Raw genomic sequence first — 9,322 nt, 5'->3', positions numbered from 1 at the left:
CTTCTCCAGCCTCTTTTGGAGGAAAGAAATGTCTCAGGTTCCTTTAACTTTGGGCCACGCTGTCTCCCTTCTACCCCAGCTCATCCAGTGCCCAGGAGGAATGGCCGCCCTGTGGAAGGAGGATTCTATCACTGACAGAGTGCAGAATCACCGGTGCATGGCAATTAGAGATTTCAAAAGCGGCAAGCTCTCGAGAGAGTGCGCCCCTCATGGCACACCCACCCCCGCACCCCTCATCTCCTGGGTGCCCCCCCTCTTTCTGCTCCTGATGCTCATCACATATGCACTCCTGCTCACATCTCTGCTACAGGAGCTGTCGGGAGAGAAGCTTGTGAGAACTCAAGAAAAGGGTGCTCTCCTTCTCCCTGGAAGTTATTTTTGGGCCCATGGGGCAAGCAAAGAAATGACTCCTCTGCAGAGATCATCACAGACATATGAGAAGGGTCCTGGGGGCCTCCTTTTTCTTCTTGTTTTTTTTTTTTTCCTTTGTTTGCAGCTCACCACATTTAATGAGGAAGTACTGACCATAAGGAGAGGAAACTTTCACCCCAACCACTCCCAGGACCCGCGTCCCCATCAGCAGTGAGGTAAGAACATTCTTTTATTCTAGCCCTTCTGCTCCATCCACTCATGTGGAAGCAAACAGGGAAAGCACGGAGGATGAAATCACATTTTGTACCTTGGACAGGTGACTTCCTCGAGAAACTTCTAGAAAGCAAAATGAGAAGGTTTACTCCACACGATCAAAATGACTTAAGTCATACGTAATCCCAGGAGCTTGAATACTAAGCATCTCCTTTATTCCACTCTCCCTTCTGACCCTTCACATACGTCTCCCTCCTGAATCCTTGTAACAACCTTCTGAGGGGGACCACTTTTTATCTCCATTTTACAGATGAGGAAACTGAGGCCAATGAAGTGAAGAGATTCCCCAGGTGACACGGGGAGTGATAGAGCCAAGACGTTAACCTGTCCGAAGCCAAGGTCACCGGTTAGTCAGTCACACAGCTCCTCCAGGGTGCCATGGGCCACCCCGTTTATAATGCCTTTCAGCTAAGGATGCCCAAAATACCTCATCAATGGAGAATGATCACCTTCTTGAAAACTTGGGAAGCGAATCCTTCTAAAGCAAATGAGTTTCCACACCTGGGGTTAATGATAAAGCTGGAAAAATGCAAAGACTCACTGTTTCCTCTCCTGTGTTATCAACATGGGAACTTGGGTTTTCTAGAATTATATCCTCAGCGGTGACTTATTAAAGAGTAAATCAAAGTTTGCTTTGAGAGAAAAGTAAATACACCCAACTTTCCATACGATGCTGGACCCTGAGTCCACTTCCTGGTCCCACTGTTGACTCAGGTTGTAATCCTAGATAAGTGCCCGCACACTCGCTGTCCCCGGGGGGTGAGAGCCCCCCCGCAGTGCTGGGACACGGAGATGCTGTCGCCGGGTGGGGGGGGACTGTGCGTGCTCCCGAGAGGAAAACCAGACAAAAGGCGAAGACACGGGCAGCGACGCTCCACGAGCAGGCAGGAGCTCCTCGCTGCCAGCTCTGGAAGCAGGGAAAGGGGTCGCTGATTTGGCACATTGCCAGTAAAACCCTGCTGTTCCTTGGCTCTGAACTCACCCGTCATTACAGGGAGCAAGGTGGGAAGGGCTGCACTTTTGGACCCAGATGGCAGGGAGGGTCAGAACAAAGTTGACGAGAGTAAACTTTAATCACGCAGCAAGGATTTTCAAGGAACAAATAAAAATAGCCAGAAGTGGGTCAGCACTGACACTGAGGTGAGTGACAGGAAATTGGGGCAGAGTCCTGGGTAGAGGAATAAAAGTCTTATTTTATGAATACAAACTTATAGTCTCTTTCCAATCCGATTCCCTGTTTTGCCTTTTTTTGGCTTCTCCTCTCTGTCTTTTGGACACACAAGAAACACACAGACACACACACGCAGAGCAAAAGAGAACGGTGCCGGGTCGAATCCTTGCTCCGTGTTCTCAATTCCAAAATGCTCTCCTTTCTCCTGAGGCTGGAGTTAAAAGACATTCACACAGAACTCGCTTGAGAGGCAGGCGGGAAGGAGAAATGGGATACACGCTTTACCTGTCTTTAAGTTTCTGTAACAGGGCAACAAAGCAAAAGAAAAGCTCTGAAGTGATCGACCTGCCCCACACCAGCCTCCTCCGCGTCACTGCCCCCATGGCTCTGTGACATCCCGTGTGTCACGCACACAGTATACATGCACGTGTGCACTTGTATGCACACGGATGGTACACGTGCACACTCGCGCACGTGCCCAGTGCTCGTGTACACACACAGCACGTGCACGCACGGTTACATACGCATGGTACTCACGCACACACACAGTACCCATCCACACACACAGTACGTGCAATACAAAGCAGACACACTCACATTCAGTACCCATGCGCGCGCACACACACACACACACACACACACCATAGATATGCATAATGCAGAAAACGGTTCTTGCTCTCACTACAACCTTAACATTTGGGCAGGTATTAGCTCCCACGCTTAGCAGGATGACATTTCCTTGTGGCCTCAGTGACACGATTGGGCAGATTCTTCGGGCTTACCAAAAAGAGAGCAGTAAAGTCTGACACTCATTCATCCCAGGCAGATCGTCAGAGCCAAGACGAGGGAATCACTATGAGGGCATCGTTTGGTGAGAATCAGCACGTTAGACTGGTAATTTACTGGAACGTGAAAATATACACTTCTTCCTTACGTTATCTTCTTTGAATTTGCAGAAAAATGAAAGAGACTCGTGGGCCGGCCTAAATAGCATAGAAAACACGCCGATGTGTGTGCGTATATATGTATGCACACACATATACGTATACACAAACATACACACAGGTACATAGACACACGCATATGTGTTGGCTTACAAACATACGTAAGATGGGTAAGGAAGAATGCAGCCATAAGGATTCTGGGAGGAGTCTGGGTGGGGAAGTGGGTTCCACCATCTAGCCGGTGGAACTCTCCATGCCGTGGTCAGTTAGCTGTGTCACCCAGGAATGGCATCTGTTTTCGTGTTTCAGAACGCGAGCATGAGTCCTGGGAGCATTTACCCAATCGAGCCTCCCGGCTGGCTGTGCGAGGGTTAGGTTTCCGGAAGGACACAGCATTCACTGGGCTTGAAACACCCAGAAGGTTGAGGATACAGACAAGTTCCGGAGTGTTTTTCAAAATTCATACCCTTTTCAAAGATCTGCTCGTTCTGAACCCAGCCTCAAAGCAGATTAATCAAACATAGACTCACTGAAAAATCTGCGAGAATGGATGAATTTTTTTTTTTTTTTTTAGCTTGGGGTTTTCAGGGTGGGATTTTTGAGGAGTAGGAGAGAAGCAACTCAGTCAAGATAAACTCCTTCACAGCACAGGCAAAATTCCCTTTTCAATTACCAGGTTTAAAAAAAAAAAAAAAAAAAAGACAAAGTCACACAAGAGAGGAAATGAAAAGGGAAATTTTTAGACTTCTCATCCGTCCAGAAAGCCCCGGGCCTGTTTCAGAACCTGGTCAGGGTAACTGTCGGGCCTGCGGTCACAGCACTGCAATCCCAGGAGGCCTTGCGTCACCAGCCATTATATCAATAAGGAAGTACAATCACCTAACCACAAGCCAGCTTCTTTTCTAAGCCCACATGTTGCTTTAGAGGGTTTTTAAACAAGAGACTTTCCTGTTTTTGAAACCTGTGAATCCACAGGTCTTACAGGTTACTCAAATTACCTTATCACTTGTAGCAACCCCTGGCATGAATTTCAAAACTGCCTACTCCAGCCTTCCCCTCCTCTCGATACAGACATCCATTTACTCACCAGAATCCTTATTTACAGTATCGTGTTGCCAACTGCTGACACAGAAGAAAAACATACTAGTTATACATTAAGCTTTACGGTTAAAGCGTCTGGGCCAGACCTTGTCCAAACGATATTTATTCACCGACCAGAAGGAAGGATAACCACACTGAAGAAAACCCAACGGTAACGGCTTTGCAGCCAGATCAGCGTTCCTTAATACAGCCGCACTATTTTTCATGCAAACAGCGTGCGCGTGCGCATAAATGTACTGTACAAAATCATCATGATTCATGGGGAAACGATTATATTTATCATAGGACGTGCAGCAAATCTATTGGAAAGTTTTTAACACAACCAGAAGGCATCCCAAACCACTTGATGAGGTTGCTGGAAAATAAATGTAAAAAAAGCGTGGGTGGAAGACTCTATGGCCCCGTCCAATTGAAATCCTCCGCGGTGGGCAAGTCCGACTTGTTTTTCCCTTGAGCAAATAAAAGCTTCAGATTAAAGCGTGCACTATAGGACTGATGAACGAAGGCCACAAACAAACGTCTCTCTTTCCTGCTCCGCACAGCAGCTCGAGAAAGACGTGCCAAACCCAACAACTTGAGTTGATAGCCATCTCCTGGTTTAACTTAGACCCTGGCCAGTGGCCACTTGGCGTTTCTCAAGCAATGCCTGCAGAATTCAGCCAGAGCTCCCGTGCTAGAAGCGTCCGCCCTCACGGTGCGGACCTGAAGGTAGCAAAGGGCTTCCAGAAGGTGGTGCAGGCGGTGTTTTCAGGAACTGCCCAATCGGGGCACGGATGCACAGTCAGTGAACTTTACTCGGCAGCTACTGCCAGTGACCTGTAAGCTGACTTCACAGAATCCACATGGCAATAATGAATCTGGCAGACGCTTACCTAACCTCACACTTTTCGGTCCTTGGGGGTTAGAATCGACACTTAGCTCATCACAAAACCACGCATCTTCCACAAAGAACCTGCTCTCCGTTTGTTTCTCTTCCTTTGTTTGTCTGCATTCCGATCTGCTCGCACCGTGATGTTGAGATGGTCACTCTACAGCCATTACGCTGTGATTTTTATGTCTGAGAGAAGGTTCTTTCAAAACACGAAAGATTCTCTCTCTTATGACATGGTCAGTGTGACTGAGGTGATACCACAAAGTGTCAGAAGTAACTCTCTGAAAGGTTGTGACTGGCCTGTGGCACGGCACAGTGCATTCGTGGGGGAGAAGACAATAAAGTAAAAGAATTCCAGAGAATTCCAGACTTCCCACACAGGCTGGGTAGATATTTTTAATTTCAATACTCTCTGCAAATAATCCACTCTGTTTGCATGGAAGGAATCTTATCCTTCCAAAATGTTTAAAAATAATGTATTTTCTCTCCCCCCCCCCCCGAACTTTGGAAAAGCCATTACTATGAAACTAATGTAAATTTTGAAGAGTTTTCTGATTCCTTCCGACCGTGCCTATTTAGGACTCTGAGGCCCCAACACTCTTGCCTGACTTAGACTGAGCTCGCTGGACAGTTGCCCCAACCCCTCTCATTTTGGCTGTGTACATCATAGCTCTGTGCCCTCTGTCCAGGGGATAAGCGTTGCCCAACGAAGAAAATGCAGCCTCTCCCCTTTTACACCATGACTGACGCCCCATCCCAGGCCTATGACACCAGGCCGGCTCCCAGGACAGCATGTTCCCTGCTATCCTGTGCCTTCCAGCTCAGATGCCAACAAGGGCACTAGGTAATAGGTACTTTTGACAAAGTACCCTGGCCAGCTCCCCATCACTTACAAAAGTTATCTGTTTGGGGCCCATACCAACCCCATCCGCTCACCCCAACAAAGACAAAGGAAAATAACACACGTGGGCAAATCTGAGATGTCATCCTGTATTTGTGTCTCTTAAAAGTTCCTCATATTATCGAGTGCTCACTCAATTTCTTTATTTTATTTTACTTTAAATGCTTATTTATTGTGAGAGAGAGCTTACCTGTGCATGTGGGTGGGGGAGGGGCAGAGAGAGAGAGAGAGAGAGGGAGAGAATCCCAAGCAGGCTCCGTGCTGTCAGCGCAGAGCCTGATGTGGGGCTCGATCCCACAACCCTGGGATCATGACCAGAGCCGAAATCAAGAGCTGATGCTTAACCAACTGAGCCATCCAGGTGCCCCTTGATTTCTTTATTTTAAATAACAAAATACCCTGAAAGGAATTCAATCAGTGGTTGTCTGGGATGATTATGGAGATTTCCTGGAGGTATGATTTGGGTTGTTGTTTTTTTTAATAAAAAACATTTAGGGGCGCCTGGGTGACTCGGTTCATGACTGACTTCAGCTCAGGTCATGATCTCGCGGTTCATGGGTTTGAGCCCCTCATCGGGCTCTGTGCTGACAGTTTAGAGCCTGGAGCCTCCTTCAGATTCTGTGTCTCCATCGCTCTCTGACCCTCCCCTGCTCACGCTCTCTCTCTCTCTCTCTCTCTCTCTGTGTCTCTCAAAAATAAATAAACTTAAAAAAATTTTTTTAAACCATTTTAATAAAAAAACACATTTAAAAGTTTTTGTAGTTATTCCAGGAGGTTTGGTCTCCAACTATAAGAATTAGATATTGTAAGCAAGTCTTTTAAAGCTCATTAAAAAAAAATGTTTTTATTATGAAAATTTTTACACATATCAAAAAAGCATATAGTAAAATGAAGTTCCATATGCCCATCACCCAGATTAATAATAACCTAGATTTTTCCAAATTTGCTACACTTGTTCCTTTTTTGTCTTTTGTCTTTGTCTCTTTGCTGAACTCTCTTTTTTTCCAATTTTACTTTTAAGTAATCTTTACACCCAATGTGGGGCTCGAACCTACAACCCCAAGATCAAGAGTCATGTGCTCCACAGATTGAGCCAGTCAGACACCCCTCTTTGCTGAACTAGCTTACAGAAAATCCCAAACCTGGTGTCATTTCACCCCTTCATACATTGGTATGCATCGTTAAAATGCATGAACATTCCCTTGTGTAGCCCCAACCTCATTAAAATCACCTTTAAAAGCAGTACAACAAGAAGTTAGCTTTATGGAGATCACAAGTAGTGCATGGGTATTGAGCTTGAGCAAACATTTCCAGGGACCACAACATACAGACTCAAAAAGTACTGAACCCCAAAGATACTTGGGCAGAAGCAGGATGGTGTGTTCTCAAAGACTGGGTGAGATCACTGAAAAAGGGGCTCGAGTGATGACAAAGACAGGTGATGATGAAGAGTCTGAATAATGACTGAAAAAAAAAAAGACAACGTTTCTAAAAAAAATATATATGTGTGTATGATTTTATATATGCACATAATTAAATCAATAAATCTTATAACTAGAAATTTGACTCTTTCTCTTGCATCATTAAAGTATATAGATTCAGGCTGACCAAGGGGAAAAAACCACACACACACACACACAAGACTTTTGTAACCTGCTCATTGGGAAATGGGGCATTGCCTCATTTGTGGAGTTGCAACCATGGTATCTTCAACCCATTGCCTACCAGCCCCTGTCAAGCCTACCCCGCTCATCAAGAGCATTTCTTGAGCGTCTGCTCAAGAGCCACGCCTCTGCTCGGCCTGTGGGCGACAGCGGGGTCAGAAGAGCTGGCTGCCCCACACCACACGCTGTGCCTACGCACGACATGCTGTGAGCGGCCTTCTGCCTGCTCACAGTCCCTACCGGCCTCATGCGTGCCAGTGGGAAGCAGTGGGCTAGCCATGCGTTCATTTTGTCATCACTGCATCGTTTCTGGCTATCGCAGTCTGGTGATACACGAGAGATGACACCATCGAATGGTGTGAGTCCACTGACACAACAAAACCAGCCAAAGCACTTGCAAGACGGGTTGGCTGTCTGGGCAGCCCCACGGACTTCAGCTTCAATCGTACTCTCATTGTTTGTCTCCCTTGATAAGGCATTCCTCCTATTAGGGGTTCCTCACCCCTGCTCTGCCGCCCCTTCTGGTATGAACTCACTGTAAGAGGAAAAGAAACCCCAGCAAGGCAGCCCTGGCTCAGGCACATGGTCCAGTGCACACAGGTTTGCACTGGACTAAAAGCAAAACAAAAACTTGGGGGTCCTTGTTTAGCATCATCTCCCAACCGTGGGGTGATCCCCAGCCGGTCATGTAAACTTTCTTCGCTGCAGTTTCTTCATCATTCGAATGTAATATTGGAAGACCGTGCCTGAAATAGCCAAATAATACCGTCCCATTACGGTGAAAAGCACCACATCGATGCTACGGAGGCTAGGACTTAAATAGTCACATATGGTTTCACGAAAAGCACGCCAGTGCATCAGCTAGCAGTAAAAACATGCTGGAGTGAAATGATCTGGCTGGAAATGAACTGTAAATTGATAAACATTTAGTTGCTAATGCCGTGTTTATTATTCTTTACTAGGATAAAAATTAACTGTGCGGCCTTGGCCAGAAAACAGATTGAACTCTACCATCTGGGTGGTGGAATCAGTATTTCTCTAGCCTCTGGTTACATACAGGTAACCTCTGCCAGCTCCGATTTTATTTGTAAACAGGCCCTGAGTGTCCGGACGACAGAACTAGGGGAGGCTTCTGGGAAGCATAATTCCACCGGCCAACGCACCGAAACGGTGACTCTCTTCAGGGAGCTTAGGCAATAAGGCCGCCCCCCCATCATCCTCTGTGTCCTGCATTTCCCAAGAAAGAGGTTGCCACACCTGCTCTGTAAGGGAAGTCGGCGCGGGGGGCGGGGTGGGGGGGGGGGCAGAGCAGGGGGGCGCGCAGGGGGCGCGCTGGGGGTGGGGCGGAGGGCGAGCTGGAGCCAGCCCTGCGGTCGGTCGCAGGCCAGGCCACGTGACAGAGCCAGCCGCGGCCCCAGCTGCAGATGCCGTCCTCTCCCCCCGGCACTTTTCCATCAGCTTGCAAGCAGCTGGATCAATTTACTCTAGCTCCAGCGCCCTAACACAAGCGCGGGCTGAATTATTACTCGTGGAAATCCCCTCTGTTTCAGGGAATCAGGTAGCTTTCAAACTCCCAACAATGAATAGTCCTTTGGGTCCCGAGAGAATAGCAAAAAAAAAAAAAAAACAAAAACAAAAAAAACACCCAAAACCAAAAATAAAAAACAAACAAACAAAATAACAGACTGCAGGCTACAGGTTTCAAAACAGGCTGTTTGGTTTCTAGTAAATTAGAGGGAGTGGGCGGTTGAGGTCCCGAGTAATGTTATCCTGCAGAGTGTGGTCTTCTTTGACGTCAGCAAGATGTTTCTCTCCCCCTTTTACTCCGCTTTCCCTCCTCCCTCCTTTCCTTGTCCACACCCTCCTCTTACTCCTCCCGCCTCCCCTCTTTATGTCAGGGAGACAGATGACATAGGGTAGCTCTGGAAAACTGCTCATAGCTTTGCAAGATAGCTCACAGGCTCAGATAATTCCCACCTTTTCAAAAATGAAGGCTATGGGGGAGGGGGCTACCCAGCCACCGTC

The 9,322-nt window shown here is 47.2% G+C and overlaps 1 long non-coding RNA gene across 1 annotated transcript; it reads right to left on the bottom strand.

Moving 5' to 3' along the window:
* Positions 1-904: 904 nt before the first annotated feature.
* On the bottom strand, positions 905-5,037 carry LOC122232036. Its single transcript, XR_006209358.1, has 3 exons — positions 3,848-5,037; positions 2,599-2,799; positions 905-2,115 (listed from the first exon to the last, which is right to left on the bottom strand). It is a non-coding gene; the product is annotated as an uncharacterized LOC122232036 (long non-coding RNA).
* Between the last annotated feature and the right edge of the window lie 4,285 nt (positions 5,038-9,322).

The sequence above is a fragment of the Panthera tigris genome, chromosome D2 (assembly GCF_018350195.1).
Source record: "Panthera tigris isolate Pti1 chromosome D2, P.tigris_Pti1_mat1.1, whole genome shotgun sequence".
Taxonomy (NCBI): domain Eukaryota; kingdom Metazoa; phylum Chordata; class Mammalia; order Carnivora; family Felidae; genus Panthera; species Panthera tigris.
This window is presented reverse-complemented; position numbering and strand designations above follow the sequence as displayed.